The sequence below is a fragment of the Schistocerca piceifrons genome, chromosome 1 (genome assembly GCF_021461385.2).
Source record: "Schistocerca piceifrons isolate TAMUIC-IGC-003096 chromosome 1, iqSchPice1.1, whole genome shotgun sequence".
Lineage (NCBI taxonomy): Eukaryota > Metazoa > Arthropoda > Insecta > Orthoptera > Acrididae > Schistocerca > Schistocerca piceifrons.
The window spans coordinates 345,543,947-345,561,780 of record NC_060138.1 but is presented as its reverse complement, the minus strand read 5'-3'; the positions used below and the strand labels follow the sequence as shown (position 1 = coordinate 345,561,780).

General features: G+C 41.3%; 1 protein-coding gene and 1 pseudogene across 1 annotated transcript in view; both read left to right on the top strand.

Annotated features, from left to right (window-relative positions):
• The window catches only part of LOC124784057 (ankyrin-3-like), a 291,446-nt gene that overhangs the window by 107,066 nt on the left and 166,546 nt on the right, over positions 1–17,834 (top strand). The window lies entirely within an intron of this gene.
• LOC124726245 lies at positions 4,727–4,844 on the top strand (annotated as a pseudogene).

Here is a 17,834-nt window from a genome sequence, read left to right as displayed (position 1 = left end):
TGTAAACATTGCACTGACTGCAAAACCACGTTCGTGATGAACACTAACCTGTTGATGCTACGTACTGATGTGCTTGGTACTAGTACTGTAGAGCAATGAGTCGCATGTCAACACAAGCACCGAAGTCAACATTACCTTCCTTCAATTGGGCCAACTGGCGGTGAATCGAGGAAGTACAGTACATACTGACGAAACTAAAATGAGCTCTAACATGGAAATTAAGCGTTTCCGGACACATGTCCACATAACATCTTTTCTTATTTGTGTGTGAGGAATGTTTCCTGAAAGTTTGGCCGTACCTTTTTGTAGCACCCTGTACACAACGGTGCACTTGAGGTGTTTTCCACTGCTGCAGCTAAAGCATCAGGTGATTGGATTTGTCGTTTTGCTTATCACTGTACACTGAGACTGAAACAAATCCGAGGCTGAATGAAGTTATCTGACCTTTATCCCTTCCCTCGTTCTGTCTTTTCTCTACATTGCCCCAGACTAGTGATTAGATTCTGTAATCTTAATGTCACTTAAATCACGCTTGCACTGTAGCAAGCTCTCGAGACGAAATGGAGGCATTCTGCAGTTAGCTCTTGGTGTCCCTAAGTACAAAACCGTGGGCCTTACTTTTTCACTGGTGTCCAAAATTAAAGCAACAAACAGGAATTATGCAAAGTTGCGTTTATTTTGTCACAAAACAGTATAAACAAGTGACAGTAAAGTAGAAACAATGTAAAAAATACAGAACGTAAACAACTGCTGCATGCATAAGGACAGACAAAAATGTTCTTTGTTTTTTCCAACTTACGGGATTTAGACACACATTCCGACATCTGGTTAATGTGTTTAGTGTGGAGTGTGACCACCTATGGCAACAGTACAGGTCTGACAACGATGGGGCATATTGGAAATGATGTTATCAAACTCATGTTGATGCAAAACACCCATTCTTTCTGCAGAGCTGCTCGCAAGTCTTGGATAATGGGTGGTGGATGCTAACGTGGTGCAACCCGTGTCCCTAGTGCATCCCAAACTTCCTCTATGGGATTCAAATCAGGAGAACGAGCAGGCCACGCCATTGATGCAAATTCTTTCTTTTCCAATAAAATATCAACCACTCGTGCTCTATGAGGTCGAGCGTTACCGTCCATCAATACGAAGTCTTGGCCCACAGCACCTCGCAACAACCCCACATGAGGTCCCAAGATCTCGTCACGATACTTGACAGTAATTAAATCTTGCCGATTCAACCGTACAAGTTCATGAAGAGGTGTTAGAATCGTAAACATAATCTCTGCTCACACCATTATGGAACCTCCTCAATATCGGTCTCTTTCCACAATGTTTGGGTCCTGAATTGTGTTCCACGTTCCCTACAGATGCGAATCCGCCGAGAATCACTCTCCAGACCAAATCGGAACTCACCTATGGAAAGAACATTGGCCCACTGTTCGACCGTCCAGGTGGCATGTTGATGACTCCATCCTAGACGTTCCCTTCTGTGAAGACGCGACAGAGGTACACATACAGCAGGTCTCCGGCGATAAAGGCCACTCTGCAGAAACCTGAACACCGTTTGTCTCAATGCAACACGCCCAGTGGATGCTGCGAGGTCAGATGCCAGCTGGCGTGCGGTACTACGGCGATACCGTAGTCCCCTTACAGCCAAATAACGCTCCTCTCTTTCTCATGTCTCACGTGGTTGGCCCAGGCTCTGATCTTTGGGATACGGTTCCGGTCTCTATACAATATCAGCAGAACGATTCGCGTTAAGCCTTCGAGCCATATCAGTTTGCGATGTCCTGCTTCCATTCTTCTTATACCCCTCCGTCGCAGAGAGTCTGGTAGGCGTCTTCATTATGCCTTAGAGCACCGTCCATGACTATGTACACAGCGATTATGGGTTTGGACTACCCAGCATACACTGCTTCGTATGATAGATGCTCTGATGTCACCGCTGGCGTGGTTTTTCGTTGGCTGGAATGCTATCTTCCGTGCAGAATATGATCGCACGGACTTGACATCTGTTGACAGTTTGTATGATTATATCGTGAATTAGACACGTGGCAGAGAAATAGTGGTTTGTTTGATATAATTTTGGAAACTGGTGTATATAACTACTCTCCGATAGATACCCGTTCTGGGTGCAGCTGGAGGGTAACAGGTGTGCGCTAGGACGGTGGTTTTTAGGAACAGCAAGGGGAATCCCAAAGACGGCATAGTTATAGTAATTCCTGCAGTATTGGTCGATACTCTCTGCTGTTGACGCGAAGAGAACTGGAAAATAGTGATGAGAGGAGCCAACCGATTTTTTGCTCTTATTAAGTAGATTTTCGGTTGTTTATTGGTCCCAGTTATAATCGCTTTAAAAAAATAATAAAAAAGAGAACTGACAATCAATAAACAGGGAATGAAAATGGGCAAAAATTCAATTTGCCGTATCAGTTATGCTAAAAATTGCAATTTATAAATAAAATGTTTTAATTGGTAAAATTACCACTGGTTTCAAATACAGTATTAATGAAAACAAAGTGAAGCAAGCACCGCTCGGTTAATAACAGTCTCGAGCAATAGCCACGTGATGCTAGAAGTCGTATAGTATAGTATTATTGATCTACGACGTTCATACACGACAAGGCAAAAGTTTGGATAGTAGATCGATATGAGGCATCATAATGGCGTCCGGTTTGGGGTATCTGTAGTTAAGGGCACAACTTAGCTATGCCAAGAGCGGAGGCCATCTTGAAATCTGTTATCTTGTATTTGGGTTACGTATTTCAAAAGGGTAGCGGGTCATGTGGTACATATTTTGATGTGCCTCTGCCTCAGGAATACTCATGTGGTATGTGTTTTTAAGATATTTTTATTTGTGTTGGACTGAACACCTGTTAAAGTTTATGTCACTTGCCACAGTTGACATTATAGCATATGCTCAATATGCCTCAATTACGCTGGACACACAAACTGACTCTTTTTTTCGCAGTCCTGCTGCAAACGCTGCAAGATCTGTGGGTCAACAGACGCACATGCCTCCTCAGTACGCTGGCAAAGATGGGCTACATTGTTGGTTTTTACCTCATACACAGCTGATTTCGAATGTCCCCACAGATAAAAGGGAAGAGATGTAAGGTCAGGGGAGTGTGGCGACTATTCGATAGGACCCCTCCTATCGATCCAGTGACGTACGAACTGTTCATCCAGAAACTGACTTCAGCAGCATAGGGGGAGGTGCACCGTCTTGTTGGAAGAATGTTGGAAAATCACCCTACAGATTCAACAGCGTTGGAAGCACATAATCACAGAGCATGTGAAGATACCTCTCCCCATTGAAGGTTTCACCGATTAACGCCGGACCTATGATTCTTGTGTCCCAAACCCATACCAAACCATCACTTTTCATCACCAGCACCTTTACAGGGATTCATGCACGAAGGGTTGGTATCTGACCAGTAACGGAGATTCTGTTTGTTTGCTTCTCCTTGCACACAAAAATTATGTTGCACTGATCCAGGGCCCATTCTGCATCCGCCGATCAGGGTCATCCTCCGAGAGATGATGTTGCAACTGTAACTTGTGCAGGTGCCATTGATAGGTATGGAAGACACGCAGAAGTGAACGCTGACTGACGCCGGATATTGCTAATTAACTGGCGCTTACTGCGATTGGGACTTTTCACAAATGATGCCACAACTGCCGTTGCAGTTTTCTCATTGGTGACTATTCTTGGACGTCCACCACATGGCTTGTCCACTACAGAACCTGTCGCACGTATTTTTCCCAGTAACTTGGATACTGTCTCAGCACGTCGGGCATCGAAGTCAGCAGCAATCACTCTGGTACTTCGTCCACCACTCACAATCACAATTTTAAAGCGTTCCTACTGTGTGAGTGCCATTGTGACCTGCAAGAATAAACAGATTTGATCACCTCATTGTAATTTCAAAATTTTACAGATCGTAACTCTTAGACAAATAAAGATATCTTAAAACAGATTTCAGTTTGTATTCATGAGAAAGAGGCAGTTCAAAACGAGGTGCCACATGACCGCCTTCCCATCTGAAGCACGTAACCCAAATTCAAGATGGCAGAATTTAAGAGGACCATTGCTGTCTCCATAGCTCCTATAAGTTTGGGACCTTCCAACAGATACTTCATACCAGACGCCATTATGGTCCCTCACACCGCTGCACCGTTCGACTTCTATGGGGCTGTATCCAGACTATACTTAAGGCCAGCTTATTAGACGGTACTCGGTGCACGCATTCTTTTATCCGTTCGTAGGACAGCCAATTTAAACGTCATTTTCCATGTGCAACCTTATGTTGGTGGAAATGCAACTATAATATTGTTGATTTGGTAACACTGATCTCTATATTAGCCTTTGAATGATGAATGTTGCCTTCTTTGGACATGTTCAAAAAAACCATTATGATAGAAAATTTATGTATTTTACAATAACCGTCCGATATTTTCCAACTGAGCCACCCTGGCAGATCCAAACTCTTGCGAGACTTGCCCCCCTCCCCCCATGAGGCTTGGTCATCGCGGATTGTGCCCCCCCCCCCCCCCTCTCCACCCGCACCCCTTTCTCGTCCACTCGATGGCCCTCTGTGGAGGCTATAGCTCAGGAAACTCTCTGGTTGTGATAGTTCAGTATTTCTGCCCACAGATGACAGTAAAATACAGATTGTCGTAAAGAGCCTATATAATACGGAGACCATAATAGGAAATATACACCAACGGCCTTGCCGCAGTGGTAACACCGGTTCCCGTCAGATCACCGAAGTTAAGCGCTGTCGGGCTGGGCTAGCACTTGGATGGGTGACCATCCGGTCTGCCGAGCGCTGTTTTTGTCAGAATTCGCGCGAGAAATACTGTCACGTGTTGACTGTCAGAAGACATGGATCTGACACTTGCACCACAGCAGAAATTCTAGCTTGTTATTTAGCATGTGGCTACTATACATTTAATGTGGAGTAAATTTCGCATGATGCAGTGTATATTTATTGTAACTTCCCGGAAAGAAATGGGGAGTCGACCAGGAGACAAACGAGTTTCATTTCTAATTGTTTCAGATGCTCTGAAGTGAATTCAGAGGTTTCTTCTTGTATACTCATTGTTGGAATTAGTAGTCTCTAAGCTTTATATAGTTTTCCCTTCCCGGCGTAATATATTTTAGATGAGATTTTTACGAATTTAATGACTATGTCTTACATTGATTGGGACAAGCCAGAAAACATAGTTTCGTAATGTTGTTTAAAAACGCTAAAGAGTGAAAGTACAACTATATAGTATCTGTTTTGCTAAAACGAAACTTACGTTATTACAAATACTCGCGTTTTATATGAATAGTTATTAAACATAACAGACAATTGTCAAGATTAATTAATTAATTGACACTTATATTGGATAAATGCAATTCAAATAAAGTAACAAATAATAATACGGGTACAACGAGGATCGAACTACAGAAAGCACTATTTGTAGTCTAGAACTCTACTTACTGATCTGCACGCGATTTTGTGACAAATGAGCGGAGTGTTTTGTCGAAAACAGTGCTCAGAAATTTTTGAAGTCGGTTTTTTTATTTCCAAGACAAGTAATGTGTAGACTGACACAGTTTGCCAAGAAGATTTGTTCAACAGCTAGACTTTTTTTTTACTGTGAATAATGCTGAAGCATCTTAACTACAAAACCGAAAAACATATGCTAACAACTTGCCTCAGATCTGCTGTGACATGCGTACAAATATGTGAAGTTTGAGGTTAGTCACTCCCTCTTGACTGGATACTTTAGAATGCAGCAAGAAGGTACAGATTTTAGTCAAGAGTTCGATATTGACAAATTTCTGTTGCGTCTCGTACAAATCGAGGGCATACACTTCGCTTTGCTACAGAACGTGAAACTCCAAGTTGGAAGCACCCGTGAAGAATTGCACGGTCCAACTGATCTATACAGTGGTCTGTAATTTTTATAAGCTGTTCTACTCATTGCTATTATTGTGGAACGTTAAGGTGCTGTTAAAAACGAATCATTGCGCTAAAGAGACATAATTGTGAAGCATTTGCAGCGTAGAAGAATCCGCCCACATTTGATGTTTAGAAGAATAAGATATGCTGTTAAAAAAGTTGCACAGAGTCAATTTACATGCCAAACGTCACATCTCACAATAACTACGTTGCCACTTGTATTATATGCAGATGGAAAGCAAGAACGACTTAACTTAGCATAGATGAGGGTACTTCGTCAGTTTCCCTGTGTTAATTGTATCTCACCTGTTCATTGCAACTACATGCTGCTTTCTTCTATTCTTATTCCGCGGAAATTTGAGCATTCGAAATCCACCTTCGCTTTTGTTGGAATGTCCGTAAGCAGCAAACTGGCAACGTTTCTGAACGTCTGCAGAATGAAATACAGATAGTCAAATACATATGGTACAAATTGTGTCGAGCTTACTTCAAAACCGTACCGGTACTGATTTCATCACAAAATACGTTCTTATCTGACCTTGTATTTAAGGTCGTAGGCGTAAACTCTATGCAAAACGCTGTCTGACTAAAGTTCAAACATCGACAACTAGGTCAATACACAGTAACCCAAGTTCCATGCATCGACATCGGACTCAAACGCGTAAACATGAGTTTTGTGCCTACGAACTACGATTTGCAGACAGCATTGGTTTTCTGTTATCATTTGACGAAAACTGCTGCAAAATCGCATCGAATGTTTGTCGAAGCTCTCGGCGAACATGCTCTTCGGAAAACACAGTGTTTAGAGTGGTTCAAAAATTCAAACGTAGTGATTTTGACGTGAGAAACGACAACCGCGGGAAACCACCGAAAAAGTTCGAAGACAACGAATTGCAGGCCTTATTGGATGAAGATGTTACTCAACAGGAACTCGCGGAACACTTGAATGTGACGCAGAAAGCCACTTCTCTACGGTTGAGAGCTATGAGAAAGGTACAGGAAGTGGGAAAATGGGTTTCTCATGAACTGAGCGAAAGACAGCAAGCAAATCGAAGGGCCACTTGTGAAATGCTGCCCGCCAGATGCAAAAGAAAGTCGTTTTCCATCGAACAGTGACAGGTGATGAAAAATGGATATGTTTTGAGAATCGTAAGCGTCGTAAATCATGGGTGAAACTAGGAAAACCATAGACATTCATTGCAACACCAAATCGGTTTGGAAAGAAGATAAATGTTCTGTGTTTGGTGGTATCAGAAGAGTGTCATCTATTATGAGCTGCTAAAACCTGGTGAAACCGTTAACATTGATCGCTACCAACAGTAAATGATCGACTTAAATCGAGCATTACGTCAAAAACGACCATATATGGAAAACGGCAACACACAGTCATATTGCTCCATGATAACGACCCATCATACACAGCAAAACGGGTCAGGAAAACGATCGACGCGTTCAGTTGGGAAATACTAGGGCACGCGGCTTATTTTTCAGACTTGGCTCCGTCCGATTATCATCTGTCTGCATCACTGGGACACGCTCGCTGAACAATGCTTCATTTCGTATGAAAATGTACGATAATGTCTCGCTAACTGGTTCGTTTGAAAAGGAGAACTTTTTTTGCGTGGCATTCATAGCCTGCCGGAGAGGTGGGAGAAATGTATAAATAGTAATATAGATTATTTTGAATAAAATATTGTTTATCAGTTTCAATCAACAGACGTCTAATTATTGCAACCAAATTCCCGTTTCATAGTTCTGCACCTGGTACAGAGTCCATAGCAAATAACTCAAATACATTCTAATCGCTTCCAACTTCTGAAAGCATTGCGAACATGCGACCCGAAGAGCCCCGTGGCGATTCCATATTTTTGTTTCATATAAACAAGCTGGTTTTTTTCGGATATTGTTCTGTGGACATTTATACTAGCCAATAATCCGTTTGTGAATTGCTAGATTGTAAATATATTGCTCGTATTCTACATTATGTAGTTCGCATCCGTTTTTCGTACTTTTTCGCATTTAATAGAGAACTCCATGTCAGCAGCTTTTAACAGGATCAGATTCAACTTTATTACATCTTGTTGTAGAATGTGTATGTATTTCTGCTTTGAATGATGTGGCTTCTTGCAATTGAGTATACTTTGTAGTATTCGTGACAGAGTACTTAGTTGTTGTACCAGTTACTATTACTGAGCAAATATATTCTACGTCGAAGTGCACATTTATACTGCCATGAGACTGCACGGCACCGATGTGATGTGAACGTACTTCCTCTGTCCTGAATGCTGCTGCATTTAGTTAACTCTAGTTGTACAAAATTCACTAGTAGATCCAATGATGAAACCATGACACTGTGTATTATTTGCTTTTAAGTTTTCATTAGACTGGGAAGCTGACTAAAGTACATTGATTTCTGTTAAAATATATTGTTTTGTAGTACCTGTTACTAACATGTGAACACATATGGGTAATTACTGTTTCAGTTTTAGCACTCGAAAGGGAGAATATCTTAGTCAATAAGAATAAAAAGCATACTCAATTGCAAGAAGCAGCACCATTCAAAGCAGAAATATATAAGCCCTACTCATTCCGTAACAAGATGTAATATACTTAAATACCTATTCTGTCAAAAGCTATAACATGAAGCTCTACATTAAAAGCGAGAACGTACGAAAAACGGATGTAAACTAATAGAAAATAGTCCGGCACAACATACAAGCCGTGGATCAATGGTTCAAATCCTACTTTGATCTCCCTTTTTTCGTTCAGTTTGGCACACCTCTATCTTTTAAATGTAAAATTTATCAATATATGATAATCAACACATATCTAATCATCATATACAACGAAAAATACACGTCGTCTTGTTTCTAATCTTCTTCACGCAAAATTCTAGTTTTTCCGTGTAAATGTAAATTATTAATTAATATTTTATTAAAGATTATTAATAAAGATTGCTTAAAATAAGAAAGCATAATAAATCAATTTTTAGGACAAAAATGAAAAATCAGTTACTCTTTATTTGGACATTTGTTTTACAACACAGAAGTGGTCTCACACGAACCAGAGTGATAGGCATCATGGAAACATGGAAAACAGTAATTTGCACAGCGTCGAACACACCATATAGACGTTGCACATTTACAGTTGCCACTATACCACGGCAATACAAACCCAAAAGAACTGATCTAGGGCCACATTAACGGATTTGTCGCGAGAAATAATAAGGCATTCAAGCTAATATATCTATCCAATTACGTTATATTTTCAAGGTGTTTAAACTGCCAGACGATTTGGAATGAATGCACGAAGCGTTGTCACATGTCACTGCCGAACACCGGCGTGATGCAGAGCGGCACGTCATAAAAGGAAGAGACAATATGACGCAGCGATGCCTTCGTGGATCGTTGTAGCAAGACAGTTCCAGTGCAGAAATGTATTTTTCAGATATTGGAGGAGCTCGGAGATCACCACACTACTTACTGCAAGTAATGCCTTCAGTGGCCTCAGTGTTATACGGTGAAATCCTTGCAATACAGTTTTGTCACACATGTCTCCCGCAGAAAAGCTACCATGTGTCAGGGCGAATTAACACATTTGCCGAGAGTAGGCTATTCAAATTTTGTCGCCCCTACCGACCTCTACAATTTGATGCTTCACAATCACATTGATTACGATTTTTTTGTCAGTGAAACTGTAACTTTCGGATTTGTGCACTATCGTCTTAATTACACCACTTTTTCCCGTGGTTAGTATAATTGTGAACCAGAAGTTCGATGTGTCAGATCCTAGATTATTTTTACAACACAACGATTTAGTACAGATTGCACGAGAGTTAGTTTTTGAGTATATTTCTGAGCTAACAAAAGCTCTATCATATACTACCAACAATGCACGTTCGGTAAACGCAATTAGATAATTCTGTTGCGCTTACTTACAGTTTAAAAGCAATATATTCAATTACCTGGTAACAATCGGGCTGATGATGAAGATAAAATTCAATTAAATTATAAAAGTTTCGCAGTACCTTCTTGCGCGATTTTCTATTCTCAAAATCATCAATTGCATCGTCGTATGAAATCTTGTTCATTAATTCTTACCCTAAGCACAAAAGTCCTAAGGCGCTTAGCTTTTCTTTTCTTAAACTACTCTGTGTGATCAAAAGTATCCGGACACCCCAAAAAACATACATTTTTCATATTAGGTGCATTGTGCTGCAACCTACTACCACTTACTCCATATGAGCGACCTCAGTAGCCATAAGATATCGTGAGGGAGCAGAATGTGGCGCTCCGTGGAACTCACGGACTTCGAACGTGGTCAGGTGATTGGGTGTCACTTGTGTCATATGTCTGTCCGCGAGATTTCCACACTCCTAAACATCCCTAGGTCCACTTTTTCCGAAGTGATAGTGAAGTGGAAACGTGAAAGGACACGTACAGCACAAAATCGTACAGGTCGACCTCGTCTGTTGACTGACAGAGACCGCCAACAGTTGAAAAGGGTCGTAACGTGTAATAGGCAGAACATCTATCCAGACCATCACACAGGAATCCCAAACCGCATCAGGATCCTCTGCAAGTACTATGACAGGTGGGAGGTGAGAAAACTTGGATTTCATGGTTAAGTGGTTGCTCATAAGCCACACATCACGCCGGTAAATGTCAAACGACGCCTCGCTTGGTGTAAGGAGCGTTAAGTATTGGACGACTGAACAGTGGAAAAACTTTGTGTGGAGTGACGAACCACGGTAAACAATGTGGCGATCCGATGGCAGGGTGTGGGTATGGCGAATGCCCGGTGAACATCATCTGCCAGCGTGTGTAGTGCCAAAAGTAAAATTCGGAGGCGGTGGTGTTATGGTGTAGTCGTGTTTTTCATGGAGGGGCTTGCACCCCGGGGATGACGATTGCATCTTTCAACATGATCGACCACCTGTTCATAATGCACGTCAAGTGGCGGAGTGGTTACACATCAATAACATCACTGTAACGGACTGGCCTGCCGAGATTCCTGACCTCAATCCTATAGAACATCTCTGGGATGTTTTGGAATGGCGATTTCGTGCCAGGCCTCACCGACCGACATCGATCTCTCTCCTCAGTGCAACACTCCGTGAAGACTGGGCCGCCATTCCCCGGAAACCTCCAGTACCTAATTAAATGTATGCGTGCGAGAGTGGAAGCTGTAATTGAAGGCTAAGGATGGGCCAACACCAGACTGAATATGAGCATGACCCATGGAGGGCGCCACTAACTTGTAAGGCATTTTCAGCCAGGTGCCCAGATAGTTTTGATCACATAGTGTAGATCTTGGACCATTTTTCACTCTTTTTAAGTTAGAAAAGCTTCTCTCATCTGTACAATCGTCACTGGTGTTCATGGAGCCATGCGAACTGTTGTATCCAAGTTTGGATAAACGTTTTGCAGGTTCTGTTTTCGCGGGGACAAAGATAGACTATTCAATGATCCAGAATCTGGTTTTACGAAAATTCTATCAGAAGAAAGGTGGCATGGAAAATGTACGCATTCTTGAACTAAGACAGTTACTAAATCATTAAGATTCTTCCAAGAAAAGGGCTTTTTCCATAAGGGTTGACGATGAAAATCAAATCATTTTGGTCAGAAATGAAAACTTGTCATTGAACCTGTTATAGGGCTCCTGCCGTTTTTATTAATACGGATACGAGTCTTATCAATGAGGAAGACAAATGTGTTAACCCTGATAGTATCATTCGCAATCATTCATATTTCTTCACTGGTTGTTTCATTGTAGATTTCCGTTCTTTTCCGTTGTCTTTTCCGCATGTCTTTTGTATACTGCGTCGACACGCTTAATTCCGTCACCTTTACTTCGAAATACTTAAAATTGTCTCTTTCAGCTACGAAAAACTTGCAAAGAGATTCGTAAAGATCGGCAACAGTGATCAAATCTACGGTAGACGCCTGAATTCGCTATGTTTATTTTTTCCAAAAAAACATTCCACACGACAACCATTATCGTCGTTTCCATTTTTTCTAAATTCAAAAGTGGGTCCGTTTCGCGCTACAGGCTTTTCAGTACAGTCATCCTTAATTGATTCCAGAGTTTTAAGGACTCGTGCCATGAATCTCTCAAACTTCTGCAGGGTGCAGCAGAACCGACTAAGCAGTTTTAAGGAGGAGGGAAAAAAACTGTGTGTATAGAGAAAAAACGTTTTTATTTTGAAAATTATGTCCTCAAGATGACAGCTGTTAGCATCAATACATTGTTGTAAACGATTCCTGAAGTTTCGAGCAGCTCTTGCACACATATCGCAAAGTATGGTATTCATTTCGTCAATAATCCGCTCTTTTAACTCTGGATGGGTGTGAGGACAGCTTTTGAAAACCTTTTCCTTCAGATATCCCAAAAGAAAGTAGTCGCAAAGGCTCAAATCTGGTGACCGCGCAGGCCACCCGACATCACCCCTCAAAGAGACGAGGTGTTCCGGAAACATTTCTCTCAAAACATTAAGTGAAATTAGAGATGTGTGAGCAGTAGCTCCATCCTTTTGGAACCACAAGTCCTCCAGTCCATGTTCTTCAACAATCTCGTCCATTATGGGTTGCAGAAAATTTTGCAACATTGAAACATAACGTGTGGAGTTCACTGTCACGGTCACTCCTTCCTCCTCAAAAAAGTATCGATCACAGATCTGTTGATTTCATAACAAGCGCGAACAGAAAAACCCCGATGTGCACCAGTTCAGATCATGTTGGCTACTGAAATGGGGTCAACCACTGAACAAAGGCAGACCACGCGCAACTGCCTACCCCCACCACAGACCCAGCGGTAATCGATAGAAACTCCTTAGTCGGTTCTGCCGCGGGTGCTGTACGAGGTGCATTCCAGTTCTAAGGCCTCCGATTTTTTTTTCTAATTAACTACTCATCCGAAATCGATGAAACTGGCGTTACTTCTCGACGTAATCGCTCTGCAGACGTACACATTTTTCACAACGCTGACGCCATGATTCCATAGCAGTGACGAAGGCTTCTTTAGGAGTCTGTTTTGACCACTGGAAAATCGCTAAGGCAATAGCAGCACGGCTGGTGAATGTGCGGCCACGGAGAGTGTCTTTCATTGTTGGAAAAAGCCAAAAGTCACTATGAGCCAGGTCAGGTGAGTAGGTAGCATAAGAAATCACTTCAAAGTTGTTATCACAAAGAAACTGTTGCGTAACGTTAGCTCGATGTGCGGGTGTGTTGTCTTGGTGAAACAGCACACGTGCAGCCCTTCCCGGACGTTTTTGTTGCAGTGCAGGAAGGAATTTGTTCTTCAAAACATTTTCGTAGGATGCACCTGTTACCGTAGTGCCCTTTGGAACGCAATGGGTAAGGATTACGCCCTCGCTGTCCCAGAACATGGACACCATCATTTTTTCAGCACTGGCGGTTACCCGAAATTTTTTTGGTGGCAGTGAATCTGTGTGCTTCCATTGAGCTGACTGGCGCTTTGTTTCTGGATTGAAAAATGGCATCCACGTCTCATTCATTGTCACAACTGACGAAAAAAAAGTCCCATTCATGCTGTCGTTGCGCGTCAACATTGCTTGGCAACATGCCACACGGGCAGCCGTGTGGTCATCCGTCAGCATTCGTGGCACCCACCTGGATGACACTTTTCGCATTTTCAGGTCGTCATGCAGGATTGTGTGCACAGAACCCACAGAAATGCCAACTCTGGAGGCGATCTGTTCAACAGTCATTCGGCGATCCCCCAAAACAATTCTCTCCACTTTCTCGCTCATGTCGTCAGACCGGCTTGTGCGAGCCCAAGGTTGTTTTGGTTTGTTGTCACACGATGTTCTGCCTTCATTAAAGTGTCGCACCCACGAACGCACTTTTGACACATCCATAACTCCATCACTACATGTCTCCTTCAACTGTCGATGAATTTCAATTGGTTTCATACCACGCAAATTCAGAAAACGAATGATTGCACGCTGTTCAAGTAAGGAAAACGTCGCCATTTTAAGTATTTAAAACAGTTCTCATCCTCGCCGCTGGTGGTAAAATTCCATCTGCCGTACCGTGCCGCCATCTCTGGGACGTATTGACAATGAACGCGGCCTCATTTTAAAACAATGCGCATGTTTCTATCTTTTCCAGTCCGGAGAAAAAAAAATCGGAGGCCTTAGAACTTGAATGCACCTCGTACATTCATCCTCTCTAACTCACCAACATGTCAGATTTACTGTCTTTAGCGGTTTCCATTTCTCGATTTCAGTCATTAATTTTTGGTACAGTTGTGTCGAACTTATAAAAAAAATTCTTGACGCAAGATTCAGCAGCCATACTTGCTACTAAGTTTAAAGAGTGGACAGGGCAAGGAACGACAAAAACAAATGGTGTCTGGTTTTGAATTTTAGCCTGCAAGCCATTGTACAGGCCAGACATGTTCGCAGCATTATTATATGATTGTCCACGACAGTCTTTAGCATTTATGCCCAGTGTTTTGAGTTCCGAAATAATGGCGGAAAACATTTCTTCAGTATTATGTCCCACTGAGGGCAGAAACTTGAGAAATCTTTCACACGGTTCGCCTGGTTCCAAAGCGTATCTGATGTGTGGGTAAGTTGGTCAATATATGCTATATCTGGTGCTGAATTTATGATTAAGGGAAAATATTTCGTTCTTCTTATCTCGTCTCCAATCTGTTTAAGGCTTTGTGACACATAAAGAGAATAAACTCATCGCAAACGCTCGTTGTAAGTAACTAGTGCTTCCAGATCCTTGATCCCAAATCCTTGTTGGCTAAAAAACGATCTAATTCAGCTAATAGTTCCAAAATTATACAATAATTTCCATTGTGTGGGTCAACGAACTTTTCATTTTTTTTTCCTCCGAAAGCGAGGCGTCTTGAACACAGTCGTTTCACTACAGCAACAAACCTCTTCAGAACGTTTCTCCAATAAGTAATTTCTTCATCAATCTGAACATGCAGTAAATTGTCAAGTCGGCCATCAATATCACTTCAAACTTTTAAACTAAGGATAGTAGGTTAATTACGCACAGAGTTTTCACGCAAAGCTACTTGGTGTTCTGCATATTTTTTTCAGTCATTAAATCCTTTGTTCTCAAACTGAGTCTTATTCTCCAACGGGCTGAATGCCAAACAGGGCCCACAGTACACAAATCTTTTACATTCAGAATAAATCAGCCAATTTCGGTCATTGATTTCATTACTTTTCATTTTTCTCTGGAAGATACTCAGTGGCAAGAAATGAGGCTATTCGCGCATTTTTTTCACCTTCAGAGAAATCACAAGACTAGTCTTGATCGAAGCCGTACCTTGCGATAATCTGCCTCAAGGTATCGTTGGTTTCCCATAAAGCAGGAGCTTTGTTTAGATTTACTGTTATTTGCACTTGGTCGTTACTTACCGTCTGCTTCTGAGACGCACCTTCATTTGTTGTATTTATTGATGATTCCTCTAGTGCCTCTTCGTCAAAAATATAAATATTCATTTTTTCAAAAGTAGGTTGTTCAACAGATGACTGTTGTTGTTGTGAGCTGCGGAGTACAAATCTGTTTCATCTTTTCCAGATTATATTGTATCAGTGGACGTTACTGAAGTTCTTGGTCGTTCAGCACTACTTCCGCCTCCACTTTTAAAAACTGTCAATTTGTATCGTTTCGCAGATAATCTCTTCATGTTCTTCTTATTTCATTTTGGCCTTCTTTTTATCCTCAGCTCCACTAAGTCGCTTTCTTCCATCACTCATTCTAGCAGTTTTTTTAAATCCAGGAACTGAAATAAAAAGATTACAATGGCTGTATTATTTGTCTTACCTAATTAGCAGTATCCTTTGTTCAGACATTGAATAATTGCTTAACGTAAGTACAAGAAATTTATTTAAGTATGATATAACGAAAAAATAAAAATTTCTTTGGGTAGTTTCGGAAACAGCTGTTTATCAAGTTAAGTTACGTCTTACTGATTCGTTACGTATGATTTCTTGTAATATATTATGATTACTTTCCTACTATAAGCTTGCACGCACCGGTGATGTTATGTTATGAAATTATTCATATAAGTCACGAAACACACTGAAAAATTGCAGCAAACGACCAGAAAAGTGTGCCAGAGAAATACTCGTACTTATTATTATTTGGATACGATAACTTGATTGCGTTTGTGCTGGCACAAGCAGAGAAAATGTGCACTGGTTGAGAGATATTCACTTGTCTCCGTCCGCTGCCAACATTAAGCTGCCCGTAGATGTGAAGTGGTAGTGTATACATTGTTAAGGGTAATGGTGCTAGTATTCTTGCAAGCAGCAGACGCTGCCTTGCACTTACCACCTCTCAGCTGTACAGCTTTAATGTTGGGGCTAGGCCATTCCCAGCAGCCACCACGCGAATCGTCAAGTTACCGTGGCCAGATGGTATTGGAAATTAAAGGACGCAATCAACCGAGGCGGCTTTTATTTTATTTTTGAAGTAAATATAGGGCGGGACTTGCCTGTTAGTATCGCCGTTCTATATGAGCCGCTGAGAACCAAAGTGGCGTAAGCGAAAAAATTTTAGTTTTTGAGCCATACCACTCAGTTTACTCACAATGCACGGAAATTAGTTGTGGAGAAGTGGTATAACGATAACTCCCACAGGAACCACTTGGAGCTCCAAATGGATTCTTCCTCTCATAGTCATGTTGTTCTTTGTTGTTTTGCGTGTTTATTTACGCTCTAAAATCAAAAAGGTATTGTAGCAGTGCTATAACTATTAGCATTTTTTCTTTCTTTAGATTTGTTATACACAGATCTCATTAAAGCAGAAATTGTCTTTGTAAGGGAAGTTTACTCTCCATTTTGAAGTCTAGGATAAAGCCTACACGAATCAAGTAGCGATGTATCACATTAAATACTGAAACCATAAAGTTCATCCCTCTCAACAATGCTGTCCGTCTTATCACCGAGACAAAAAGGAAGGACATGATGAAACTTCTCCCTTACATCCCTCCGATGCACCATGCTGTTTCAACCAGCTGACAACTGCTAAGTTCGGTTGAGGTATCTGACATGTTGACCCTTTGGCAGAAGAAGATGATGTGGACGGTGAAATCGAGTAAACAGATATGCTCAGTTATAAAGCCTCTTGATATATCAACACGACAAGAATTACATTTTAAGAAATTTCGGCATTTAGAAACAACAATTTATGTATGATCCGTAGATGAACGCACTGCTGAACTATTAGAGAGCTCGGTAGCTAGCATTCCAGTAATTAACAACAATAAAACAATTATTTTACCTAAATTTGTGAGAGAAAAGTGCATAATGGGAGCAGTAAGTGCAGACTCACATTTACTGTATCACATTATGTTTATATTGTATAGACAAACTGTATTTGTGGGGATTAAAAGACAGCGTATTCCTTCTCAGGTATTCACCTTCACCAAAAACAGTTGTAAGGGGAGTGATTTATACCACTTTACTTCTGAGAGGAAAAGTGGTACTCCAACTACAAATTTCTTGCGCTTGTAACAGTATACATTTCGCAAAATGTGTTGTAACATCTAGTGAAATACGTACCGGCAGTGCTGTATGTGCGAAATGAACAGCATAATTAGTCAAGACACTAGGTTGATAGTGGAGTGTGCAAATGCATAACGCTAACAAATAGAGGAGAACAGTAGTTATTATATGACCACTGAGTAAGGTTCTGTTCGGCAAAATGTAGTGACCAAAAACAGATTTTAGCAATTTTATTGACAAAACTTTCGTAAATGTAGTGAATATTACTGAAAGCAGTTCTGTGATATGGGAAAACCCTTGATTGGATACAAATATCGGTAATGGGTTTATATAGAGAAGTCACATTTTGTGCCACTGTGGCACAACAAACTTTA